Source organism: Camelus bactrianus, chromosome 18 (assembly GCF_048773025.1).
Source record: "Camelus bactrianus isolate YW-2024 breed Bactrian camel chromosome 18, ASM4877302v1, whole genome shotgun sequence".
Classification (NCBI taxonomy): Eukaryota; Metazoa; Chordata; class Mammalia; order Artiodactyla; family Camelidae; genus Camelus; species Camelus bactrianus.
Window position 1 is genome coordinate 37,078,773 of NC_133556.1, and position 27,794 is coordinate 37,106,566.

The 27,794-nt window shown below is 32.0% G+C and overlaps 1 long non-coding RNA gene across 2 annotated transcripts in view; it reads right to left on the bottom strand.

Annotated features, from left to right (window-relative positions):
• The window catches only part of LOC141573851 (uncharacterized), a 118,029-nt gene extending 96,382 nt beyond the window's left edge, over positions 1 to 21,647 (bottom strand). Inside the window, exons 1-2 of one of the 2 annotated variants that reach the window (XR_012500179.1) lie at positions 21,553 to 21,647; positions 13,178 to 13,232 (exon numbers count right to left, since the gene is read on the bottom strand). This is a non-coding gene — a long non-coding RNA (uncharacterized LOC141573851). Of the gene's footprint in view, positions 1 to 13,177; positions 13,233 to 19,745; positions 19,943 to 21,552 lie in introns of those variants that run through there. The other variant, XR_012500180.1, reaches the window with a different exon arrangement.
• Between the last annotated feature and the right edge of the window lie 6,147 nt (positions 21,648 to 27,794).

A 27,794-nucleotide genomic window follows, 5' to 3' on the forward strand; every position in this document is an offset into this window, starting at 1 on the left:
TCACAGGACTCTTAACCAGCTAACATACTGTATATTTTACTTTTTGTTAGTTTACTGTCTATCTCCTTCATAAAGATGTGTACTGTGATGGCAGGAAATTTTGAAAGTTTTTTATTGTTATATTCTGTCACTAGAAAAATGCTGCTAAAATAGAAAGGCACTACACATTGTTGAATTAATTAAGAACAAAATAGATAGGTGCCTTGTTACATATCCAGATTAATACAGTATGGTAATTCCAGAGAATCATCAATAAATACAACAAAAACAAACAAACAAGAAGTGAGTACTGGGGAAACCTGCACAGATAAAATGGAATAAAGAGAAAAAAAAAAGAAGAAAGATGGCTTAGCTTGCAGATGCCCACTGTGTTCCCCATGTCCAAAGCCCAACACACACAACCTTGGGAGTTACTTAAGAGAAAGAAGAGAACAACAAACAAACAAACAAACAAACAAACAAAAACCAACCAACCAACAACAACAACAGAAAAAGGAGGTATGTGCTGGAAGGTATAGTAGGCTATATTCCTTAAAGATCAATTACTCAACTCTGGTATGAAATACCACCAGAAATTCTGTGAAAAATATTTCAACTCAATGTGCCATGCATAGCTTTTCAATTAATTTCAATGAATTTTTATAATACTCCAAGATAGGCCTAGAAGATTTCTTCTGATATATCTTTAAAATCAATCAATCAATCAATCTTACAATGGGAGAGTATCAAGAAGCTTTTAACAATGTAGTAGCCAATTACACTGGTGCTAAGTACTTCCAGTTGTAATCCATCCCTGGTGTATGGTAAGATTATAAATCCTGTCTCCTTTCTGGCTGAGTACAGTTACCAGTGCTACTTATGATCAGTATGTTGTTATCAGATACATGCCACTTCTGGGCCAAAATATTTAATTCCTAGTAGAAGACTCTAAAGAATGGTATTTTCTTTCTGGCATGCTGATCAGCAATGTTTGAGACTGATGGGTGCTTCATTAATAATCTGGGTTTCTTCCTATGATGAACATGTGTCCAATACCCACTCTGCACTAACCTGCAGTGCAAGTGGCATAATCGAGTGAAAAAATACACATCTATACCTGTATCTCTACAATTCTGTTCTGAATGATACAAAGAGGAAGCCAAGGAAACAACCATGTCTCTTAATACAGATATAGCTACCCTTTTTAAAAAACTAGTGCAGGTGATATCATTCTTTAATTATACTTATTTTTAGATAATCATTCAAAATATATTTTGAAATCAAATGGGCTTTTCCCTATTGTAACAGTTATATATTGCTGTATAAACAAAATGTAGCAACTTAAAGCAGCAAAATACCTTAACGTGTCTGTGGGTTGGAAATTCAGTAGTAGCTGAACTGAGTCCTCTGTCTCTGGGCTGCAATTAAGGGCTGTGGTCATGTCAAGATTTGACTTGGGGGAAGATCCACTTCTAAGAGTATTTTTGAAGGCCTCAGGTTCTTGCTGACTCTTGGCAAGAGTCATCTGTTCCTTGCCTCATGGGCCTCCCAGGAGAGCAGCCCATAGCACAGCTTCCCTTCAAAGCAAGAAAGATCGTGAGAGAGGGTAAGAAAAAAGACACAGATTTTATAACCCAATCTCTAATGTGACATATTTTTGTTGTGTTGTTTTTGTTGTATCAATAATCAGGTCTAGTCCACAGTCCAGAAGAGGAGATTCACACAAAGTGGTAAATATCAGGAAGTGGAAATCATCAGGGGCCATTTCAGAGGCTGCCTACCACATCATTACTAGATCCTTTTTTGCCTCTGACCCACTCCTTTGGTCAATCAGCACTTAATCGATTTTAAGATAACGAAGCATATCATATATTATCTGTGTTTTTAAACCCAATATTCAAAACTTAAAAGAAAATGTACTCTCTTGACCTTAAGAAATGTAAAGTAATAAATATAAACTATCTACAGCTTGAACATTCTATAAGAATATTCCTATACCTAAACCTTAAATATGATCTATAAGAATTTGCATGGTAGATGGTATTCTTTAGAGACTAATACCTGCCAATCAACCTGCAATTGCTTATTTCTTCCCCTCAAATCAAGTTATCTAATTTACCAATGTTGAAACACTTGTTATGGACCCACTGTTATAAGTTCTATGACATCTGAGTCAATATTCCTTCTGTTTTACAAGCTCTGTTTTTCTATCCTAATTTTAGTATAAAGTCCCTCAGTTGTAAATTTCTACTATTCAGGGGGAAAATGAGGAAATTACATAAACTAAAAACAGACAAAGGGAAGGGTGCAAAGAGACCGTTTCATAGCCAATTAGAACTCTGAGACATAGAGTAATTACTTTAAAATTGAAATGATTGATATATAGATATCTCTAACAATTCTACTGATGAGTTAAAAATAAAAACCTGTGCCTAATTCAGTTGTGGAGTACCATTACTTCTTATACCACTCCTTGGGCATCAGTAATTACTCCTAGGACCCCAGAAAATATTCTCTGAGTCATCCCTTCTGAACACTGTGGCCTCATGCCCAGTTTCCTGTCAAAGTATCAATACATAGAAAATTCACAACTCCTTCAAAGTCCAAGCATTAGAAATTTCAAAAATCTTTTAGTAGGCTTTTCAGTTATATTCAGAAAACAAAAAATCCCTAACCTTTAGACAACCTGGAAAGTTCTGACAATCTCCCCAGTCACATTTTCTATCACTGCTCTCCCTATTCCTATGATAGAGACACACTAACCTTTGTTTCTCTTCCCCATGGTCACTTATGTACCCTCACAATTTTAATTATCTTGAGAAAAGAGTGAGCAAATAATTTACATTTTACATATCTACAAGACAGATACTACAGAGACTGCATCATGGTAATGAACCTCTTAGCCACAGAGCATATATTTCTAAACTAAAAGGGGTTTATAAACACATACACATGAATGCACACACAGAGAGGATACAAGGAAGCTTCTTTCCCAGATTAAGCTTGAGTTTTTAATACAGACACATGTATATACATACATGATGGGCATTAAAAAATTCAAGCATAATCAGAGAAAGAAGTTTCTTTGTATCCTAAAAATATCAACTTGTAGTTGATGTGAACAGAAAAGTTCCTCACTTTTTCCTTTTGAAAATTATAAGATTTATTACAATTGTTCTCTTATGAAAGTTTTTCTGCTAATTGGCATTTGATACTTCACAAGCCAGCTGTCACCTAATTACAGAACCTGAAAATATTTTAGGATGTTTTACTCTGAAATGTACACTCTACACAAAAATAAATGAAACTGCTGTTATTTTTAAAATCCAAAAGCCTGCAGTTTCATTTCTTATTTGGTTCCATTTTTTTAAAGATTGGGGGGTCTAAAATAAGAAGAAAATAGAGTGTAAATGACAGATGAGAATGAAAAAATTCAGTTTTGGGGGGAGAAAAATGACCTTGAGGTTTTGAGTGAATAAATAATGTTATTAATGTTAATTTCCCACATGGTGCTCACTGGTTTCATTTAACCATGTGTAACTCTTGAACCTGGCATGTGAAGCAAAACACTAGTTTGCTTGAAAAACAAACCACCTATATTTATCTTCAAGTCAGTTAACTCTGGAATAACAAGAATATTTCATTACATTCTCAGAGTTTTGCACTTGTCATTTAATAAAAGTAGATTTAGATTTTTCTCCAAAATAAAAAACAGAAATATTGTTAGTATGGTGGACTAGAATAACTTGCATATTGTATCAAAACTTAGCTGTGTGTAGCTTTTACAAATGTTAAGTCACCATATGTAAGAAAAAAGCTGTTACTTACAAAACATTAAACTTACAATACTGAAAACTTTGTCATAACAGATATTTCAATATCCATAAAGCAATCACAGAGCAAAACAGATTCTCTTCAGTGTTGGTGTCTTAAATGGATTAGCACTGATTTGTCATAACAGAATAAAATAAACTACAGACTAATAAAGATAAATAATTTCTGGTATAACCCGGGTGTTGGCTGTATTTTTGTTCTTGGATTTGGCTGAAAAATTGAGGGAATGGAATATGTTTCTTTACAGCATCAGGTAGCAAATAATTTAACTATCTCTGCTTTTATGATTCTTTTATCTACTGGGACATTGTAAGTCTCTCGCCCCAATCCTTCCCCTCAGGCCCTCTTCATCCTCAACTGTCATTTTAGAGATTCACTTGGGTGTTTATCTCTCAGAATCACCCATTTTATATTCTGTTATATTCCAAATTTTGTTCTTTTCATATACAGAACATTTTAGCCATCTCTTTGTTATACTGCTCCCTTGAAAGCCGTGCCCTACAAGCCTTATATTTTATAGTCAAAAACAATTATCAAAGTATTTTCAAAAGCAAATGTCATGAATTCTCAAGGTAAATTACAACTCTCTCATAAGACAGAAGGGGTTTCATTCAAATAAATTATTTAGCAAATCCTCTTGTATTTCTATATTTTATAATTAATAAATTTTATATTTTAGTACATTTTTAGACTTACATAATTGACCAGATGGAATACAAAATTCCACATATCCAACTCCCACATCCACAGTTTCCCCTATTAACATCTTGCATTAGTGTTATATAGTTGTTAGAAATAAAGAATCAATATTGATACATTATTATTAAGTATAATCCATAATTTACATTTAATTACATTAAAATACATTATTAAATATTATACATAATTTACATTAAAGTTTCACTTATTGTGTTTATAGTTCTATGAGTTTTGGCAAACTGCCATGTATCTACAGTTACAGTTTCACACAGAATAGTTTCACATCTTAAAAATTCCCTGTGCTTCACCTGCTCATCCTTTCCAAAGGGGAGCAAATTATACCACTCCAAAAAATGGCACTTTTGGCATACTGAATATTTTGAACTGGTTATTTTTAAGAAACAGCAGACATAGGAGCTCTGAAAACTGAGTAGAATTTCCCTTTTGTAAGAGATATTTACATTGTAAGGAAATCTCCATTTATAAGACTTTCTCACTTTCTGTACCAGGAAGAGAAGGGTGACTATAAATCTCTAGAAACTCTTATCAGTAGAGAAGCCAACTACTTAAATTTGCAAAATACCCTTACCTTTGTTTATTGTGATTTTCCTAGTAACCTCTTATAACTGGCTTCCCCTCACCCCTAACATCTTCATTTGTCTTTCACTTGAGATGGTATTCAGTGTGGTGACTTGGGACATTTGGGAGAGTTCTTCAGTTTTTGTGGGTAAATCCCACGTATGCAGGAGGCATATACATGTTACTGAATTTCTGTTTGTTTTCGCCTATTACTCTTTTACTACAGAGATTGTCTCAGCCAAGAACCTAGAAGGATAAAGGGAAAAGTATTTTTCCTCTCCTAGAATTCCTTCCTTCCAGAAAACACCTGGCAACCACTCATCTTTTTACTGTTTCTATAGTTTTGCCTTTTCCATAATGCTATACAGTTAAACACATTCATTATTGTAGTCTTCTCAGACTGACTTCTTTCACTCCAGAGTATGCATTTAATGCTCTTCCAGGTCTTATCGTGACTTGATAGCTCATTCTTTTTTATTACTGAATAATATTCCACTATGGATGTACATAGTTTATCCTTTCACCTATTGAAAGACATCTTGGTTGTTTCCAGTTTCGAATAATCATGAATAAGACTGTGATAAACATTTATGTGCAGAAGACTGTGTAAAAATACATTTTCTTCTCATTTGGTTAAGTACCTTAAGTGGCCTGTTAATGTGGTAGCAAAGTTTGTGGTGTATGGGAAGGGAGCACTTTCTATAATCCTATGATTAAATCTCAGTCTCACAGCAGACCTGTGGTCCTGTATCATGACTTCACAAGAGCTTCACAACAGTTTTGGTCCCTTAATTGAGAAAGAACACTAGAGGTGGCTGGAGTTGGTTAATTTTCTCTCCCCTGAGTTAGATAAGACTTTAGTGAAGTCTTTAGGTGATAGGCATTTATTGTGGAGGTTTGGAGGTTTTTTCAAAACACACTGTCTCTAAATATATGTCAAAATGGTGACTTTTCCCTTCCCCTTGGCCAAGTACATGGTGGTTCTTCTTTGATCTTCACCATAAGAACCTGGTGGGGCTCCTAGAGGTAAAACCCACAAAACTGTCTATGAGGGGTGATGCTTAGACTGGGTCCCGAGGAGTTTTCAACCCTCAAACTGATCCACACTCAGCTTACAGGAGTTTACTTAAGTTATTCTGTAAGTATTCCAGCCCCAGAGACTTCAGCTTCAGGTAAACTGATCTATAGTTTCTGTATTCACATTTCTTTCCAGTTTTCAGGGTGGTAGTTTATACTGTGACCTCAATTCTCTGAAGAATCTAAGAAATGTTTATTTTCAGTTTCTTTAGCTTTTTTTTTCCTGTTGTGAGGGGGAAAGTGGTGGTTTACAAGTTCTTTGCATGTTGGAGTGGAAACTGGAAATGCTTCAAATGTGTTTTAATAAGTTGTTTTGTTTTGTTGTTTTTTGCCCCCCCCATTCATTAAAAAATGTGGAGATGGAAGAGGTAGATCAATATTTTCTGCAAAATTCATGTTTGAAATATAGGTCTAGTATACAATTAGCAGGTTTTTTTTTAAACTAGTGACTAATATGTACTTAAGGTTCCCCTCAGCTTGACTAAACTTTTGAAAAGCTTCTTTCTGACTCTAGACCCCTGACTTTCTATTTCCTACAGCACTTACTTTAGAAAACAAATCATTGCAAATCCTTCCGCTATCCCTTAGATATGTAAGCCTTTTTATGAACAACAATCTAGGAATGTCTTTCTTAAGGACCTGAGAGTATCCCCTTGAAATGTAATCTTCAAGGGAGAGAGGATTCCATCTACCAGTCTCTGTGTGAGGTGAGAAAACTAACTTCACTAATGCTTTGCTCCAAGATGTAAAATTACTCCTTGTCACAAAAAGAAATTTGACTTTTCCTTTGGGTAAAGCAAATTAGCAAACACAAATGACCTGTGTTGTTCTCCTTCTCACTCTATTGCTTAAAAATCTTCCTAACATTTGTTTCAGCCAAGTCAAGGTCAGAGTTCTGATCTTTCCTACTGCAACCACATATTTACCTGTGTGTGTATGTGTGTGTATGTGTCTGTGTGTGTGTGTGTGAAAGAGAGAGAAAGTAATGACTGATTAGCAATATAATCTGAAAATGTAATACAATTCCCCATGATCCTGTCTATATAAAAGGGAGAAAGTAGGACTGAAAGTAGAAGATTATATATTATTATAAAAGTACAGTGGAACTCTATATATCTTTACAAAATCAAGTTATCTGGGAGTTATTCAATATCTAAAAACTAAATGAATACTTAACTATCATGACTAGATTATGCAATAACCCCTACTTGTTTTATTGTCTAATGTAAAAGGCTTCTGTCATTTGCTAAATTTCAGACTGACTCAATTTCCTCCTAGTTAACAGATTAAACCATAAGAAATTGGTTTTTATGTAGGAAAAAATGGTCCAATGTTCAAAATTTCATTTGGATCAACCTAAATACAATGTAATTAAAATAATGGTCTCACTTGAGTAATTTTGGCAACCTCTTCATGATAGAGAATTTTTGTTAAATGCAATAATAATTATCATATATAATTATTAATTATTATTAACTGGGCCCCAATTTAATTTGTGGTAAAACTCTGTAAAAGGAAATCATCTTAAAAACAATTACTACTTATGACCCATCAATTCCAATCCTGGGTATATATCCCACCCCCCAAAACAATAATTTGAAAAGATACATATAATCCAATGTCCGTAACAGGATTATTGACAACTGCTAAGATATGGAAGCAACATAAGCTTCCATCAACAGATGAATGGATAAAGAATATGTGTATGTGTGTGTGTGTATGGTATATATATGTATACCACACATACGTATGCATGCACACACAATGGAATACTACTCAGCCTTAAAAAAGAATGCAATATGACTTGGAGGGTGTTATGCCAAATGAAATAAGTCCGACAGAGAAAGACAAATACTGTATAATTTATGTATGAAATATAAAAAATAAAACAGACTAGTGAATATGATAAAAAGGAAATAGATCCACAGATACAGAGAACTAGTGGTCACCAGTTAGAAGGGGTGGGGAGGAGCAAAGTAAGGGTAGAGGATTAAGAGGTACATACTATTATATATAAAATAAATAAGTTATAAGGATATATTGTACAACACAAGGAATGTAGCTAATATTTTATAAAAACTATAAATGGAGTATAACCTTTAAAAATTATGTTGTATACCGGTAATTTATGTTGTACACCAACTATATCTCAATAAAAGCTTTAAACAGTACTAAAAGTAATAATTCCTACATTCATCTCTCCCCAAATCTATCCTCCTATGTGAGGAGAGGAGCTTGTCTCCCAATTAGCATCTAATATTACAGAGATAAACAGAACAGATGTATGTTCAGCTGAATATAGCACATAATATGCATTTTAATCATTTGTTTCTTACCTACTTTTGCAATTGTAAATTATGATCTTTTTAAATTAGAGTACACAACAGATGGTGAAGAGTTAGTTTAAAGTGATGTTTCCCTTAATATAAACTACTGTGACAAGTAATCTCACACTACAACAGTTTATTCGTTCACTACACTGATTTACAAACTGTATTCAAATCTGTTGGATTAAATGGGTATTTCAGCCACAGCCGCCATATCATGAGTCTGGCTTTAAACACAGTATTACTGTAGTGCACTCACCCTATGTTAAGGAAAGAAGAAATGATGGATGCTGCAAACCTAGTAAGAAATCACACTGTGAAATGACAAGATTCAGCAGAAGAAATTCAATTTCTGTTCCCACTTTCCTTTATGGGAAAAAGAATTCTTACATATCCATGATTATAATAATAGTACAATTTTAACTAAAATGAGTTTCACAGATAGCAAACTAAATAGCCTGCTGAAGTACTTTAGCTTCTTCCTGTGCATGTCATTATGCTTGTAAATAAAAAGCCACACACATATCATACACACAGCAGGGGATGATTATTCAGTGGGATTTTGACAAATGGGTGCCAAGAGATTTAATACAGATCATTCAGTATTTATACATACGAGTACATTTAAAACTATATGCATGTATATTATTTTGTTTGTGCAAGAGTGTTTGGACGTTTTCTGCCAAATAGTCAGATTTTTAATTTGGAAGGATTTTATGACATACTCAATAAAATCTCCCCAACTTAAAAACATTTTGAATCCATTAATTATGCATCCATATGAATGGCCCAGAATATACTGAATGAGTTGGTACTCTTTTTCATGATTATATGCATAATGAAGTCAATTTTACAGGAAATAAAATTAAAACATGTTACAAGAGCCAAAGTAATTTGATTCTTTTACACTTTCACAGATCTAGATTTCTATTACATTAGTGTATAGAGGTGAAAAGTGTATGATGTATGCAACTGGTGAGAGAATTTAATTTAAATCCAGTTATTTTCCTAGTATTATTCATTTAAGTATAACTACCCCAGATTATTTTCCAAACCATGAAAAATGTCCCAAGTCAATGGAGGTATATGAGGAAGCACTGAGTGCATCTTATAAACTACTACTAGAGATATATTTATTCCCACCTGAAAATCTCTCTCTGAGTGCTTCAGATTAAAGTCTGGTGTAATTTTTTTGAGTGGGCTGAATTCAGGGAAGATACACATTGTGTATATATGTATATGTATAACTATATGTATTGTGACTATTGGCTTTTTACTAAATGCTTTTTTTCTATTTTTTCATAGTCATATGCTGCCTGGCATCAGATGCCCTCCTCTTCGGTCACTTGTGGGGAGCTGATATGTGGGTCATTCTTTGGCCACACAGGACCCTCTGAACTGCTCAGCTTTCAAATTCTGTGATGCACTTCCTGGTGAACCTCTTTGAACCTCCTCACTCTTGCCTGTCCCCACACAGTGACACACTGTAACCTCTTACTGCTGCAGTTACTCTGTCCCAACCAGGCCACCTTGGTTGGGTCCCCATCAAGATAGTGAACATCCAGCTCCTTTTCTAAATACACATTTCCCACTGGAAATTCTGGATTTCCTGACATGAAAATTACATGTGGAACAGACTTCTCTAATGCTTTTCTTTCTTTATTCCAGCTATCTCAGGAAGTTCCAGCTGGCCACTCAAAATTCTCAAGTCTATTACTCTCAAAATTCTCCAGTTTATTTTTAGTTTGTTGTAATACATGACATCCTATTTCAGAAAACAGATGGTGACTTCTCAAAAAAAAAAAAATCTCTCACTAGTTCTCTTTCTGGTACACAGAAGTGGTTATATAATTTTCTATTGCTCACTCAGTAAATATACAACCAGGAGGAAAGACACTAGTTTTCTCTTTATGAAGGTACTTCCTTCTCCCAACCAACTTTGTTTAAAGTGGGGCAGAAAGATCTCTGGAGAGAAGAAGAGGGACAGGTAGTGAAAATCCACTAAGCCAGCACATCACAGACCCTGGACTTGTTCTTTTCTATTTTTTCCTCATACATAGGCTGGAAATGGGTAATCAGGAAGCCATTATCAGGATATTTTTGATTTAGTTTTTGTACATCTTTCATGAATGGGTCTGGCACTTCTCTTTAGAAAACAGTGATGTCTATCACATATTATTCCAAGCTAACAAAGACAAATTTAAAACTAAAATCCTGTTGCACTAGTCTTTGTTGTTAATACTTTGGTTGCTTAGTTTTGCTTTTTCTTCCCAAACATTACACCACTGTTTGAGTATATTGTTAGGTTGATTTTTAATATAATCAAAATGTGTTGAATTATGTTTTTGAAACTTGAGACAGCAATATTTTATGTCAATCATTCCAAATCTGAAAGATTAAGCATTTATCTTTTAAATGTTGAATATATATATATAATACTTTCAAGACTCTGCCAAGTGAAACCTATCAAATGGATCACATTTTAAAATCTGAATGGAATTTATGGTAAATGTAGTTCATAACTATTAGGCTGCAATGCCTGTCTAAATACATAAATTTACTTTCTTACATGTCATTTTTACATCTAATGAAGTAAAAAAAATTGTTACATTAGAATTGTTATGCCTTATCATTTTTTCCCACAGAGTTATTTTTAAGGAAATTTTAGATTGGAATACTTAGATTTTTTTTAAAGCATTTGAAAGAAGCTTGAATTATTTGTATGTCTTAGTCCATTCACGCTGCAATAACAAAATACCACAGGCTAGGTGGCTTATAAACAGTAAGTACTTATTTCTGATAGTCCTGAAGGCTGGGAAGTCCAAGATTAAGGTACTGACATATTCATCATCTGGTGAGAGCCCAGCTCCTAGTTCACAGATGACTATCTTTTCACCGTGTTCTCACCTGGTGGAAGGGATGAAGGATCTCTCTGGGGCCTCTTTTGCAAAAGCACAAAACTCATTTATAAGGACTCTACCCTTGAGACCTAATAGCCTACTAAATATCCCACTTTCTAATACCCTGATGGTTAGGATTCCAACATAAGAATTTTGTGGAGACACAAACAATTCAGTCTAAAGCAGTATGGTTGTTTCATTTCTCCAATTTACTCTAGTTTTCTTAGTCTTCTCTTAGAAAGAAAAATCCAAAATTAAATATTTGACATACATACAGTTGTCAAGGTTTGAATTTGTGTGAGTTAATATATAATACTTATGAAGTCTGCATTATGTATACATGTATGAAAAATCACTGGCAAAAGGAGTATGCTATGTATGCTGGTTAAAATTTATTAAATATTGTATGCTAGTTCACCTCTTAGTACTGATTTTCACTCAAGTTTACAACTCCAATGTGCAAAAACAGCTTTAAAAGAGTTTTTCTTATTGACCTCTTCAAGATCACACTGTACATGATTAAAAGCTCCTCTGCTACACATGTCATCAAAATAAAATAGAAAAGTCCAAATTTAGAGTACTATATCTTGATAAGTAAAATAATAGACATTAAATATGCTTGGTTCCCTGCAATTAATGTACGAATAAAACATATGAAACAATAAAACAAATGGCTTTCTGAAAAAGGTCTATACATGTAAGAAAAAAGGTTTCATTGAAATGCAAATCATAAAAATAATACCTGCAAAACAGCATCTTCTGTTAGCATAATATTATCAGTAGAAAAATATTTATCATACATTATTAATCAATATTCATTTATAAATAATTTTCAGGCTATTTCTAATTCATATTTGAAAATTTATATTGAAAATGCACACTTTCCTTCTAATGAAACATAGTAGAGTTTTAATAATTACTTTGAGTGTTGCTTAGCAAAAGTTGAAATTTGTACAATATTGCTTTCAAAATAAACAATTAAAAAGTGATCATGAGAAAACGACAATCCCTAATAGGAATAAATGACATTTCTGGGATTATTTCATTATTGCTGAGTGATTATAAATAATGATTAGCAACGGGATAAACAAATATTTACTCCATGACACCATTTTAATTCCTATAGTCCAATGATGGTACAGTTTTATTACAGTTTCTCATTTAATTTCTGCACTTCTAAGAAAATAACTAACTGTGTTATTCTGGGACAAAGCTAACAGGAAAACTAGAGGCTTGATGAGAATATTATGCTCTGAAAAGAGAAACTGAGCATAAACAGGACACAAGCACAGGCTAAAATCAGGATTATAAGTCAGAGTGATACAAACAATTCAGTTTCATGGCATACGAAAATGAGAGGGTGTCAGGATAAACATTAATAATATGTCAGAAATAAGTTGGACATGTGAGAGTCAGATGTACATAAAACTAAAAAGGAAGTTTAAACACTTCAAGTTCAATATCAAAGTAATACTTAGTATGATTCAAGCAAATAATTGATTTAAAATATTGTAATCAATAAAAATTGCATATATATAAAAGATGAGGCATCATTATGACATAGAAATAAGGAGTGAAATAATTAGAGATGAGACATAAGTAGTAGTTAAAGCATATATATGAAAGACTTAGAGGACCGTGCTAGAGAAGGTGAAGTTTTATGGTAAGTATTGAGAAGGTACTGGAAGTTTGAAGAGAGTTAGGATTTTGGAAGGTAAAACTGTCCATAATATGGAATCCGGTATTAAAGCACTTAGGTTGAATCCTTGTTTTGTCACTTACCAGCTCTGTGATCTCCAGCCATGTGGTTAACTTTTCTGTGCTTCAGATTTCTTTTCTGTAAAATAGGGATAATAATTGTAACTATTTCATAACGTTATAATGATTAAACAAACTAAATAATTTAATATTTGTAAAGCTTTTAAAACAGAGCATCTAGCACAGTAAGTGCTAACCGCATTTGGATAAATAAAATATAAATGTAAATAAAATGAGTAAAGAAAATTTTATTGGCTCTTGGGAAATGGTGAACATTTACCAACAAAGTACTAACTGAAATCTTTGACCTAAGAGATGGTGGTGGCTGGATTGCTAAAGCTTCTTGTCCAATCCCTCTGGTATCTCCTGAGTTAAATGATCATCCATTAGAGGTTTCTATTTTCCAAATTTATTTTAATCAAAAGAGAGCCTCTCATTCCCAGTTTTGGGTTTGGCACAGTTACTCAAGTATCAGGTAACCACTGTGCATTATGAATCTGTATGGATTTCTGGCAACTTGCCTGATATTAGTCAAAACTTCTGATAATTCATGGGAGAGACTCAATGAAAATGAACTGACCTAACATTATACAGAAAGGTATAAGGGGACGTTATGCTAAACATGGAAATGAAATTGTCAGATTTCAGTGGTAACACATCTCTCTCTCACCCCACCCCACACACACATCATGTTCCTGCTCTTAATTTGCTGATGCACACAAAAATAAGTCACAGATATATTTATATTTCACAGTAAATATTTCAGTTGTTTTGGCATCAAGATAAATAGACCAATGGAACAGAATAGAGAGCCTAGACTTAAATCCATATATGTATGGTCATCCGATCTTCAACAGGAGTACCAAGACTACAAACACACAAACACACACACACACACACAAAAGGATAGTCTCTTTAACAAATAGTGCTGGGAAAATTAGATTTCTAAATGCAAAAAAGTGAAATTAGACCCTTATACACAAAAGCAAACTCAGAAAGGATTAAAAACATAAATGTAAGAACTAAAGTCATAAAACTTCTAAAAGAAAACGTAGTGAAAAATCTTCTTGAGATAGGTCTTGGCAATGACTTCATGGATATAACTTCAAAAGCAAAGGCAACAACAACAAATAAACAAGGGGGACTAAATTAAACTAAAAATCTTCTGCACAGTAAAGGAAATAATTAACAGTATATAAAGAAATTGGAAAAAAAAATATTTGCAAACCATGTATCTGATAAGGGGTTAATTTCCAAAATATATAAGGAATTGCTATAACTCAGTAACAATAACAACAACAAAAACATAAAAAATTAATAGCCCAATTCAAATATGGGTTAAAGACTTGAAAAGACATTTTTCTAAAGAATACAGACAAATGGCCAACAGATATGTGAAAAGACTCTCAACATCTCTAATCATTAGCAAATGCAAATCAAAACCACAGTGAGGTATTACCTCACACCTCTTAGGACAGCTATTATCAAAAAACAAAAGACAAGTGTTACAAAGGTTGTAGAGAAATTAGAACTCTTGTACTCTAGTGGTTGGAATTCAAAATGGTACAACTGCTATGGAAAATAGTATGGATGTTCTTAAAAAAATTAAAAATAGAACTATGATATGGTCTAGCAATTCCACTTTTGAGTGTTTATAGAAAATAATTGAAATCAAAATCTCAAAGAGATATCATCACTCCTACATTCAATGCAACTAGTTTTAGTAGCCAGATCAGATATCAAGGATGATCAGATACTGTAGAGGGTTCTTGCTAAATTGAGAGAAAAATTTCTACTAAAACTGGATTTTACAAGGAACGGCACAGATGAGCCTAGAAGGTTCAAGAGTCTGAAAGTTTGATCAAGCAAAGAATTTTTTTTTCATCAGTGAAATCTGTACTTTAAATAATGATATCTGGAATTAGCTATTTCTACAATTTTGACAATGGGAATGAAGCAAAATATAAAGCATCTATGAAGTAATCTTGATTTAGGTTCAAGTGAGTAAAAAGGTGCTGCAAAACAAGATTATGTAGTAGATGTAATTATTTATCTAAATAAAAATATTGGGAAGAAACAAAAAGTCTCTATCCATAATGCAGGGGATATAAATTGATTTCCCTAGAACCAATATAAAAATCAATTCACTAACATGGAAAATCTACTGTGTTTTTCTGTGGGAAGAGTTAGAGCAAATATATTTGGTCTGCGACCTGTTTCTCTCATATTACTGGATGGCTGGCCTTTATTTAACTATTTTTTCAAATGCTATTGTCTTGTTTGTTGGCTTCAGGATGGTTTATTGGTATCACAAAATGAGTAAGAAAGACATTCTTTGTAAGTTTGTTTTGATGATATTATTACTTAAGTATTTCAAATAATTTATCACTGAATACCATGTCCTATTTATTTACATTTTTTAGTGTCTTTAATAACTAGAGGACCACACATTGTTTACTACTTTCTTGCATTTGTCAAGTTATGTATTTTCAAGAAATATGTCCATTCATCAAAATTTTTGAGTTTATTGTTAGTTATACATAATATATTTTATTATTCTAATAACCAAAATATATGGTGGTAATTACTTTTTAAATTCTCAGTATTGGCAATTTATATTCCTTTCTTTTATTCATAAGACTTACTAAAAGACTAACAATTTTATTTAATTTTCAAAGAATTTACATTTTGGTTTGCTGATCTCTCTGTATATTTTTAAATTTTGATTTCTGGTTTTCTCTCAATTATTTCCTTTCTTCTACTTGTATGTATGTATGTTAGAAACATGTATTTTTAGAGTATAAATTAAAGCACTGCTTTAGCTCCCCCACAACAGTTATTTTTCATATTTCCATTTTCTTCATTTTGGAAAAATTTCAAATTTTGTTTTATTTCTCCTTTAACCTATGGGTTATTTAGAAGCATAGTGCTTGCTTGCTTAATGGATTTTCTATTATTTAATTCTAGCTTAGTCTCATTGTTGTCAAAGAGCATTTTTTTTTTATATTTTATTCTAGCCTTTGAAATTTGTTAAGCCTTGCTTTTATTGACCAGTACATGACTCATTTTGGTAAGTGTCTCAAGTGCATTTGAAAATACTTTTCATTGCGGAGGTGTTGATGTGCTTTATCTGTCATTTTGTTCAAGTTTGTTTTTCATGTTGTTCAATTTGTTTTTGTTTTTTTTTAGTCTACATGGCCTATCACTTACTAAGAGAAATTTACTTTAAGTTTCCAAATATGACTATGAATTTATATTTTTGTCCTTTTATTTCTGTCAGTTTTACTTTATATATTTTAAACCATGTTAATGCATATACATTTGGTGTTATTACATAAGGAAGTTTAACTTGGTGCTATATTATGAAATGTCCCTCTTTAACTTCAGTAATGTTTTTGTCTGAAATTCTACTTATAGGATGTTGGTATTACTAAATTAGCTTTATCATTTTTGAAGTCTTTTTATTCTTTTACTTTTAACATTTCTTTTTTCTAATATTGAAGATAGATCATGAGGAAATCATGCTCCTGGATGAAATCTGACTTATTCCTTTTGCATTTTTTTCCTAATTCTCAACCTAATTCACGTAATATTTATATTATGATAAATAATATACAAAAATAATATTTGTTTAATAATGTATTTTTAAAGACTGAAAACATTATTGGCTTTTTATGTAACATTAAGAATTTACTTCACCTACAGATCATTGCTCAAATAAACTTTCATAATACTGTTAAAATTTAATTATTCTATCAAATAATACAAAGCTTAAGTAATCCACCTTGCCATTTAAAAATTTTAAAAGGGGTGAAATGAATTTTGAAATTATTTTTATTTTTTTTTAATTCATGTTTGAAAAGGATTGCCAAAGATGAATTGATGGAAAAATGCATAATTGACATAATACAAATGTGACAGATTGATAGGGAAATAATGTAACTGAACAGTTCAGGGAATATGAAAGCTTTTAAGGTGGAATGTTTATGACTTAGACAACTTGAATACGAATGAAGTCAACAAGCATGACCTTTTACTAGTTTCTTCTTTAATGCTAAGAATAAAACACTTTGCAGAAGCATGTCATGAGTGACCTTACTACTCACAATATGATAATGCAGTATTTTATATGAAAAGCTGAAATAAATCAGAAGTTGTTTACTTTGTGAAAAAGAATATGAAAAATGTGCTCTTCAACCCTTTTTACAAATAAAGTAAAACACCTTTTTGTCATCTCATGTCTCAAGTGACTTGACATTTAGCGGCTTAAAATGCAATTGGCACTAAATATTAAGAATTAATCAAAGAAAATTTAGATCAAATATTTGTATTTCACACTTTAAAGGAAAAATGTTAATAGCACTATAATTATTTCCTTTACCTGCTTATGACCAGAAGAGTTAGTTCTTCATAGTGGAATTCTGACTATGTCCAACTATTTGTTATTCAATCTCTCTTACACATGGAAAAGGGAGACAAATATAAAACTAAAAGAAATACTGATGTGTTTCAAATATAGTTTTAAAAATATTTTTTGTGGTCTTAGTTTTATAATACACTGGTTAAGGCTTTGAATTTGAGAGACTCCTAGACCTGAATGAAAATCTTAGCTCAGCCACAAATAAGTTTAGTGAAATTAGGGATTTTATATAAAAATCAATTATTCTCAGTTTTCTTATACATAAATGGGAATGATACTATGTAATTGGAATGATATACTTTATGAATTCCTCTACTGTGATGGTTACTTTAAGTGTCAATTTGATTAAACTATTGCCCTAGAAATTTAATCAAGCACTAATCTTGTATTTTTTCAATGTGGTTAACATTTACAATCAACTGACTTTAAATAAAAAAGACTATTTTTTGTAATGTTTTTTCTGGTTTTGGTATCAGGGTAATGTTGGCCTCATAGAATGAATTTGGAGTGTTTCCTCCTCTTCAATTGCTTAGAAGAGTTTAAGAAGGACAGGTATTAATTCTTTATATGTTTGGTAGAAATCACCTGTGAAGCGGCTCAGTCCTGCACTTTTGCTTGCTGGGAGATTTTTGATGAAAAATTCAGTTTCACTACTAGTGATCAGTCTGTTCAGATGTCTATTCCTGACTCAGTCTTGAAAAATTGCATATTTCTAGAAATTTATTAATTTCTTCTAGGTTGTCCAATTTGTTGCCATGTAACTGTTTGTAGTATTCTCTCATGATTTTTTTTTTCTTGTATCTCTGAGGTATAATTTGTTATTCCTTCTCTTTCATTTCTTATTTTCCTTATTTGGATCCTCTTTTTCTTGATGAATCTGGTTAAGCTTATCAATTTTGTTTCTCTTTTCAAAAAAACAGCTCTTGGTTTCATTAATCTTTTCTATTTTCTTTGACTCTATTTTATTTATTTCCTCTCTCATCTTTATTACTTCCTTCTGACTGTGCTTTTTTTGTTCTTTTTTGCTAATTCTTGTAGATGGTAGGTTTATTTCTGCTTTTAGTTAATTGTTCTTTATCCTGTTTTCCTGAGGAAACTTGCCAGAGTTTTATCAACTTAACTAGAATTTAAAAAAAAAATCTTCAGGATTATTTTATTCTTGTCATTGTATTTCTTTGTCATTACTTTCTAATTCTTCTCTTCTCTACTTCTTTGTACTTTTGGTATATTATGCTTTTCGTCTATATTTTTTAGTTATAGACTTTATCTTGCAATTACTCTCTCCCTCCCTTCTCTTTCTCTCTCTTCCTATTAATCATTATTTCTTTGCTTTTGGGTATTAAATCCATCCACTGCATTTTTAATTTTGGTTACTATGCATTTTAGCTGTGGAAATTCCTAGTTCCTTTTTTTCATGAATATATAGTTGATTTACAATGTTGTGTTAGTTTCAAGTGTACAGCAAAGTGATTCAGTTATGTATGTTCATATATATATATGAACATATATATATTCTTTCTCAGATTCTTTTCCACTATAGGTTATTGCAAGGTATTGAATATAGGTCCCTGTGCTATACAGTAAGTCCTTGTTATATATCTATTTTATATGTGTTAATCACAAACTTCTAATTTATCCCTCCCTCATTTCCCCTTTGGTAATCAGTTTGTTTTCTATGGCTGTGAGTTGTAAGTTCATTTATAACATTTTGTTTTAGATTCCACATATAAGTGATATATGAAATCTGTCTTTCTTTGTCTTACTTTCTTCACTTAATATGATAATCTTTAGGTCCATGCATGTTGTTGCAAATGACATTATTTCATTCTTTTTTTATGGCTGAGTAACATTCCTATGTATATATACACCATATCTTCTTTATCCAGTTATCTGTTGATGGACATTTAGGCTGTTTCTCGAATAGTTTTCTGTCACATATTTAATTTTTTATATTTCTAAAATATAAAATATAGTTATTTTATACATAAGTATGATGACTCCATTATCTAGAGCTTCTGTGAATGTATTTTCCTTCTCTATAATTTTCTTTGCTTTTGGTCATGTTTTTAATTTGCCTCTGGCTGGTTATTTTTTATTGAGCACTAAATATCCATGAAAATTTCAAGAATAAGTTGAGGTACAATATATCATATTAATCTTTGAGAAACTTACCTTTCCATCTGCCCTGTGTTTGAAGAACAGCAGATCTGCACTTTGTCCGATTTCAATAATTAAGATTATTTGATCAAATGGGTTAACCAAGGGTTCCCTTCCGTTGTGTTCTGGACACAAATTTCTGCTGCCTTAGCCAACAATGATGTTAAAACTTTAGCTCAGCTTCCTAACCTACACATGCACCTCAAAAAAAAAAAAGATTTAAAAAACAAGGCTAAAATTTAAGAAAATACTCACAGACATATATATATAAATTTGAATCACTTTGCTGTAGACATGAAACATTGTAAATCAACTATAATTCACTAAAAATTAAAATCAAAATTAAAAATTTGTAAGTAAAAACACAGGGCAAAGGGGCATCAACTGCTAGTCTCACAGCATTGGACTTCTACCATGTCCACTCCTGGCCTGTATTTCTCCACTATTGTATTAGGTACCTAGTGCCTTTAAACATATGTGCTACATACTTTTTCAAGCGGATGGTTGGCCCAAATTATGTAGTCTACCGTTACTCAAAGCCTGTATATTGCCTTTGACTATCCAAAGAAATCTTTAACTACCTGAGAACATGGTTATACTGTAACATTTTTGGAAAATTTAGCATTCCATTTAAATAACTATGAATAGTTTATCACTATCTTCTCTGTGAAACATTTTCTTCACATGGCTATTAGACCATTCCATTTCTCTCCTGATTATCCTCCTACTTCAATGTCTTCTACACAGGCTTCTTTAATAGTTTCTCTTTATTTCCTTAGCATTCCAATTTCCCAGGGCTCTGCCTCTTGACTTTTCTTTTACGTTTATAACCATTTACTTGATGAGCTCAATCAGTCACATGGCTTTATCTACATGCTATGTTTATGTATTTTTGCACATTTCAAATTTATACCTCTAGTCAGATTTCTCCTCTGAGTTCTGAGATCAAATTACCTACTATATATTTCTAAACTTATCCAATTTCCTTCTTAACATAAACCCAACATGACTTGAACTGAACTACTGTTCTTCTCTATCCTTAAACCTGCTTTTCGCACAATCTTTTCCTTCTCAGTTAATGAAAACTCCATCTCCAAGTGAAAACCTTAGCAACATGATCAACACCAGTGTCTCTTACAGCTTACATGTGCTGTTTGAGTACATTGTTTTGCCTCTGTTTCGGAAAAATAAAACATCTACTCCCTTCTTACAATGTCCACTGTTATTTACCTTGTACAAGCCACCATCATTTCTAACCTGGATTAATGAATTAGGCTTCAATGCTTCAGTCTATTCTCAGCACAACAGCCAGAGTAATCATATCACTCTTTAAAATACTTCAGAGGCTTCCTCTGACACTTATGGTATATGTCAAAGTATTTTCAATCACCTACCTCCCTGATCTCAAGTGCTATTTGTCCTCTTTTTCTAAGCCTCAGCTTCTTTTATTTCATCAAACATTCAACTGGTTTCTAATTCAAACAGTATCTAATGAATGAAATTCATGAAGATTAAGAAAAATGATGCATATCTAAATATCTGACACAACTGCTAGCAAGTAGTGGACAATCATTTTCTTGCTGTTGTTTACCTTTTTTCTATTTTATATTTAAAAGGATCATATTTAGGTTAGAGAAGGACACACTATTTTAAGGATATATGTCTCTATATTCTTGATTCTGCCTTCCTAAATGCTTTATCTTGAGTTACTCTATAAAATATTGATTAACTTTCTAAAACTGTATGATTTTTGATACTATCTTTTTAACTGAATTAGTTTCCAGCAAAAAAAATAAATACTTCCTGTGATTTACAAACTTACCACATAAATGTGTTAGGCTCTCCACTGTGTCTATTTTGTCCTCTTTCAATGTTCCTATTAAAGACAAAAAAACTAGTAACGAGATTGCTGTTATAGAACTTGTGATTTCCACTAAGTACCATTTTTTTTCAATCCATCTGTAAATATTAAGAAACAGTTATTCATTGATTTGCCCTTGTACAAAGTCCATTAGCTGACCATGTTTGACCCTTAAAAGGGTTTTCTCCAAAGAAGAACATTAGGTAACCATTATGATTATCTCAGCAATATAACAAATTACTACCTCTATGAACTTTTAGTCATCGATGGTGGCCTTCCAGATTTTATGGACTATACAAGAATTTGACAAGATTATTTGGGCAGGAGTTTTACAAAAGAAACCACTGAGAGGTCTTAGGTTAAATTTCACCTAATATTTGATTATTGTGTCATTGGTATTACACAAACAATAGCAGATGAAGTACTTTTCTTTTTTCTAAGTATAGTTGATTCACAATGTTAGTTTCTGGTGTATAGCATAATGATTCAGTTATATACATAGATTCTTTTTCATTATAGGTTATAAGGTATTGAATGTAGTTCCCTGTGCTACATATAGCAGAACCTTGTTTATCTATTCTATATATAGTAGTTTATATATGCTAATCCCAAACTCCTAATTTACCCTTCTCCCTTTCCCCTAAAGTACTTTCTTAGAGTAAACCTCAACTGTATCTCAGAAGAACTATTTCAGTGTGTTCTTTATACTTTATTAATAAATGTTTTACTACCCACAGCATTTGAAAAGTATATTAATAAAATACATTTTTCCTTTAAATAATATATCCAAAACATCAAAGGAAAAATGTATAGCATATTTTTTACTATACAGATTTGTGAATGAAAAATATTGCCAGCCATATCAGTAAATGAATAATTCTGCTGCTTTCAAGTTATCAGCCACTACTGCCACCCCAGACTGTGAGCAGAGGGAACTCAGGATGCTGACAAGCCGGCAGTCTGGTCTCTGCAACCACACTCAACAGCTTACCCGAGGGGAACTCTGGATATGGAAAAACAGGATACTGGCCCTAGATGGCTAGCTGCATATCAAAGGAATGATTTCAGTGAGGCCACACATTTACACCTTCCCATACATAGAAAACAGCTAAGTTCCTTGACTTGAAATAATCTGGTTTTCTTTAATTAACGGTAACCTTTTGATCTTTCAACTAACTGGTCTTTGTTGCAAAAAAAACTCCTATATATCCTGGTTTCCCCCTTGCCTAGGTGGAAGTCTCTTAGAGCAATCTGAGAGGCTGTGTCCTGGGCTCGAGTCCGCAGGAACTCCACCAAATAAAACATAACTCTCAACTTACATGCTGTGCCTTTTATTTCAGTCGACAGATTCCAAGATAATATAAATCAAACCACTATATATTCTGAATTAGTCACACATCAATGGTAACTGTAGGTTAATAATAGTCATACAACACTGGTTTCATAGAAAAATATTAAAGGCCATTTTAAAATGAAGTTCATAAGCAAAATAGATACAAATTTTATTTAAACAGTGCCATTTTTGTACCTTTTTCAAGTCCCAATATCATAGAATAAATCAGAATCTCTCCTGTAACTTTTGAAACTTCCATAGTTATTCTCATTTCTGAACCATTTCATAAGACAATATTGAGTTTTTTGCATTTTCCCTAACTTCTCTTGGAATATATGGACATGGATATACTGCTACAAGTTGTTTGAAACCAAAATGATCAAATTCTTGAAGATTCAGTAAAAACTAAAACATATTTCTACTTTTCTTGAAATTTAATTACTCTACGGAAGAAGATCTAGATGAATGTAGTCCACCATTTTAATGTGTTTAGATATTTCTTGTCCACTCACTAATTATAAGTTATCAATTTATTCAATAAGCCTTTTTAAAGAGCTATTAGATGCTGTATATCCAAGAGCAAATCACATTGTTATTATCTTTAACATCCCCTGTAGTCTAGAAAGATAACTACCACTAACTGCTATCACTCCTTATTTGTATCCTACTACTACAAATCAAATTGCGTAACATTTAGCATATACCAGACAATTTTAAATTCTTTACATGTACAATTTTATATGTCATAGCTCATACTATTTACTTGTTAAGAACAATTGTTCTAATTGAGGTGACTGCCCTGTAACAGGTAAAATAGAATACAGCATTTTAAGTGCTACTCATGAGGAAGGGCTACGACTTTTATTCCCAATGTACATGAAATACAATGTATTGATAAAGTGGATAATCTTATGTAAAAACACCTTATTGCATACATTTTCACAATCATTTGGTAGAAAAGCTAACTAAAAAACTGAATATTAATATCTTAAAATAATTTATCTCTCACTCTAAATAAAGATGCAAAAATATCTACTTAATTCTAGGGGAAAAATACAAGGAAGAGAACAGAAATTATTTTTGTGTTTTTTTCCTATTTATTTAACCTTGGCAAAGTTAAGCAGCTACCCTCTCCCACTGCCCAACTCAACTAACACTTGCCTAATTATCTTAATTATTTCTTGATGCATGTAAATCTTATATTGCTATTATTGTTATTTCAATTATACAAAGGAAAAATATAAAGTTTTGAGAGGTTGTGTGCCTCATCTAGTGTTACTGAGTTAGTATGTAGTTGAATAAAAACACACATTAAAGAGTCTAGCTCAAGATACTGTGTGCTTAACATTACACTGTCTTGACTCCATATTGTCAGGTTAATCAATTTCACCTACATGGATTTAAGATAGGAAATTCAGAGGAGCAAGCTTATTCATTTTGAATGACCAAGACAAGTAAATGAGTCTACCTGAAAGTGTTAGAGACATAAAATCACATCAACAATTACTAAAAAACAAAACAAAACTATTGCAATACTAAATTATAACAAAGAAGAAAAGATGAGGCAGTATAGTACAGTTAAGGTCAACAGTGGCCTTTGGAAGTAGACAGCCTGACCTTTGAATGCTCTCTCTGCTATTTAAAAAGCTGTGTAACCATAGCCAAATCACTCAACCTCTCTGTGCATCAGTTTCTTCATTTTCAAGAGACAATACCTTACAAAAAGGTTGTAAATAATAAATGTAAATTATGTAGAGCCTTGTGTGTAGCTCTACCTGGATTATAATTACTGACATTACTATTCATTGTTGCTCAGTACACATTATTACTTAATGTACAAAGATTATCTTTGTAAAATGAAAAGAAAATGAGTCCTATATAATATACTTAAAAACTTGTTGCTCTATTTATTATAAAAGATTACTTGGGTTGTGGTCACTAGGTTGTTTTATGTCTTTAATGGAGTCCAGAACTATTCTATTTGGCCAGACTAACAAAAATGTTTATGCATCCCCTTAGTATCTTTATCTGTTTTAAAAACTGTTCCAAAATGGTATGCATATTGATAAACATGTGATTACAATGGGTATTTACTTTTTAGCATCCTTTGGGAGGAAACTCAAGAGCCAGTTTTTACTCATCACTCAGAGTTAATTTTCTTTAAACTAACATAATATTGTGACATAAGCTGTCATAATATTCCATCTCTCATATTTATTTTTCTGCTCATTAATTCTCTTTTTCAATTTTTAATTGTGTTGTATTGTTTCCAAGTTTTGCTGATAACATTCAAGGCAAAAAGCATGAGCTAAGAGTTTCAGGTTACTTCCCCTGGAACAGACACTATGATAAGTGTTACATGTATATTAATGTATTCAAATATGTCATTAGAATCTTTGAAATAGATTATATTACTGTTAGGATAAAACAAGAGAATTCCTCTTTGGGGAGTCTAAAAATGTCAACTTCTCTGTAGATTCTTTAATATTTAGAAAATCAGGTTGCCTGCAAATAATTTTTTAACTTTTCCTTTCCAATCTGTATTTTTTTTTAACATATCACATTGTCTAAGATCTTCAGCACAATGTTAAATAGAAATGGTTAGAGTGGACAGCATGCCTCATTATTCTCTATATCAGGAAGAAGACATTCATTCATTAACTATTAAGTATGCTGTTAACTGTGGGTTTTACACAGTTATCCTTTATCAGTTTGAGAGATTTTATCATGAAAGAAGACTGAATTTTGCCAAATTCTTTTTTTAAGTTCCTCTCAAGGCAATCATATGGCTTTTCTTCTTTAGTTTGTGAATATAATGAATTACACTGATTGATTTTTGTGTTACCAGAATAATCCTCAATTGGTCATGATACATTAATCTTTTAATATATTATTGGATTTGATACGTTAACTTTGTGTGAAGTACTTTTGTAGCTAGATCCACAGATTTTGTTCTTTCATAGTTTTCTGGTTTCTGGTTTTGTTTTGTAGACATCTTCATCTAAATCAGTTATCAGCATAACACTGGTCTTATAAAATACATTTTGTAGTATTCTTTCCTTTTCAATTTTCTAGAAGTATTTGTGTAGAATTGGTATTAATTATTTCTTAAACATTTGGTATAATCATCCATGAAGTAATCCAGGGGTAGAATTCTTTCTATGGAAAGTTTTTTTCTCCCCCCATGAAACCAATTTCTTTAATAGATATAGGACTATTCAGTATATCTATTTTTTTCTTGAGAGAACTTTGGTAATTTTTGTCTTTCAAGGTATTTTTCCAGTTTAATTAATCAGATTTCCTAGATGGCTGTTAATAATATTCTCTTTTTACTCTCATTGTGTATGTAGGATCTGCATTAATCTCACCTCTGTCATTTCTGATATTGAGGACTTGTATCTTTTTCTTTCCTAAATGTATTGGTCATTTATTTGTCTTATTCTTTTTCTCTATCATTTCCTGTATGCAAATATTTATAGCCAACATATATATCATATAAAATATCTAAATACATACAATGGCCTAAAACAAAAAACAACAAAATGTCCACTAACAGTTGAATGAGTAAACAAACTGTGGAATATCCATACAATAAAACACTAGCCAGCAATTACTTTTGATATCTCCAAACACAAGGATGAGTCAGAATAATTATGCTGAATGAAAGAAGTCAGACCAAAAAGATATATATTGCAATGATTCCATTCACTTAAAAAAACAAAAATCTGGAAAAAAGAAACTATCCACAGAGACAGAGAGCAATTCAGTGTTTTCCTGAAGATAAAAGGTAGGGAGATGTGGATTTAAAAGGGACACAAGAAAACTCTTTGGAGTGACTACTATGCTTACATATTGATTTTGGCAATGGTTTCTTAGGTATATATGTATTTATGAAAATTCATCAAGCTGCACAGTTTAAATTGTGTAGTTTATTGTAAATCAATTATACCTCAATAAAGCTGTAAAATAAAATAGCCAAGTATGACAACTTCATGTGATTTAGCCTAATATCTTCTCCATTTCACAGAAAAATGACCAGAAAGACCAAAATATAAAATAATTTTCTAAAGCCACAAAGCTAGTAAGTTACAGGGACAGGACTGAAAACCACAGACTATGTCTCCAGAGCCTAAATACTTACACACTATTTAATAGTGCCTCTTAATGTGTGTGTGTTTTAAAGTTATATTTCCTTTACTATCCTTCTTTTTTAGTTTTTTATATATTACTTGCTAGCATTCAAGATAAACATATTTATATTTAAATCAATAATTCAATTTTACTTTCTTTCTATTAATGGGGCTTTGAAAACCATATCACACCATTTTCATTCTACTGAAGGTACATGATGGCTCAAATAACTTTTTATGTATTTACTTAAGGGCATAAATCCCTAAGTAAGCTCATAAATCAACATATGTACCTATGCAACAAAATTTGATTGTTATTTACAGGTAATGTATGTGAGGGGAAATTGTCCTCCAGTTGGTAAGCACCTATTATCATGTACTCTTTCTAATAGATGTCGTTCACATCTAACAATAAGGGAGTTGCAGCCCTCCTCCCAAGTGCTTCACCGAGAGTTGGGGCCTATCCTTATCATAGTATTTATCCCACTTTGTTATAATTAGTGATGTATTAGACAATTCCTTTTACTGATTAGACAAAAGTTCCTTTTAGTACAATTAATTAATGTAAAAGATGCATATTTTAGAAAGAAAATTCTTGTAGATTAAGAGTTAACATTACTAAGTCAAGCCAATAATCTGCTCCAGCTGAATATAAGAACTATCAAAATCTGAATTTAACTTCAGAAGATGAAAAGATCAGGTTCAGTAGCATGATGGATCTGCAAACTGGAAAGATACTT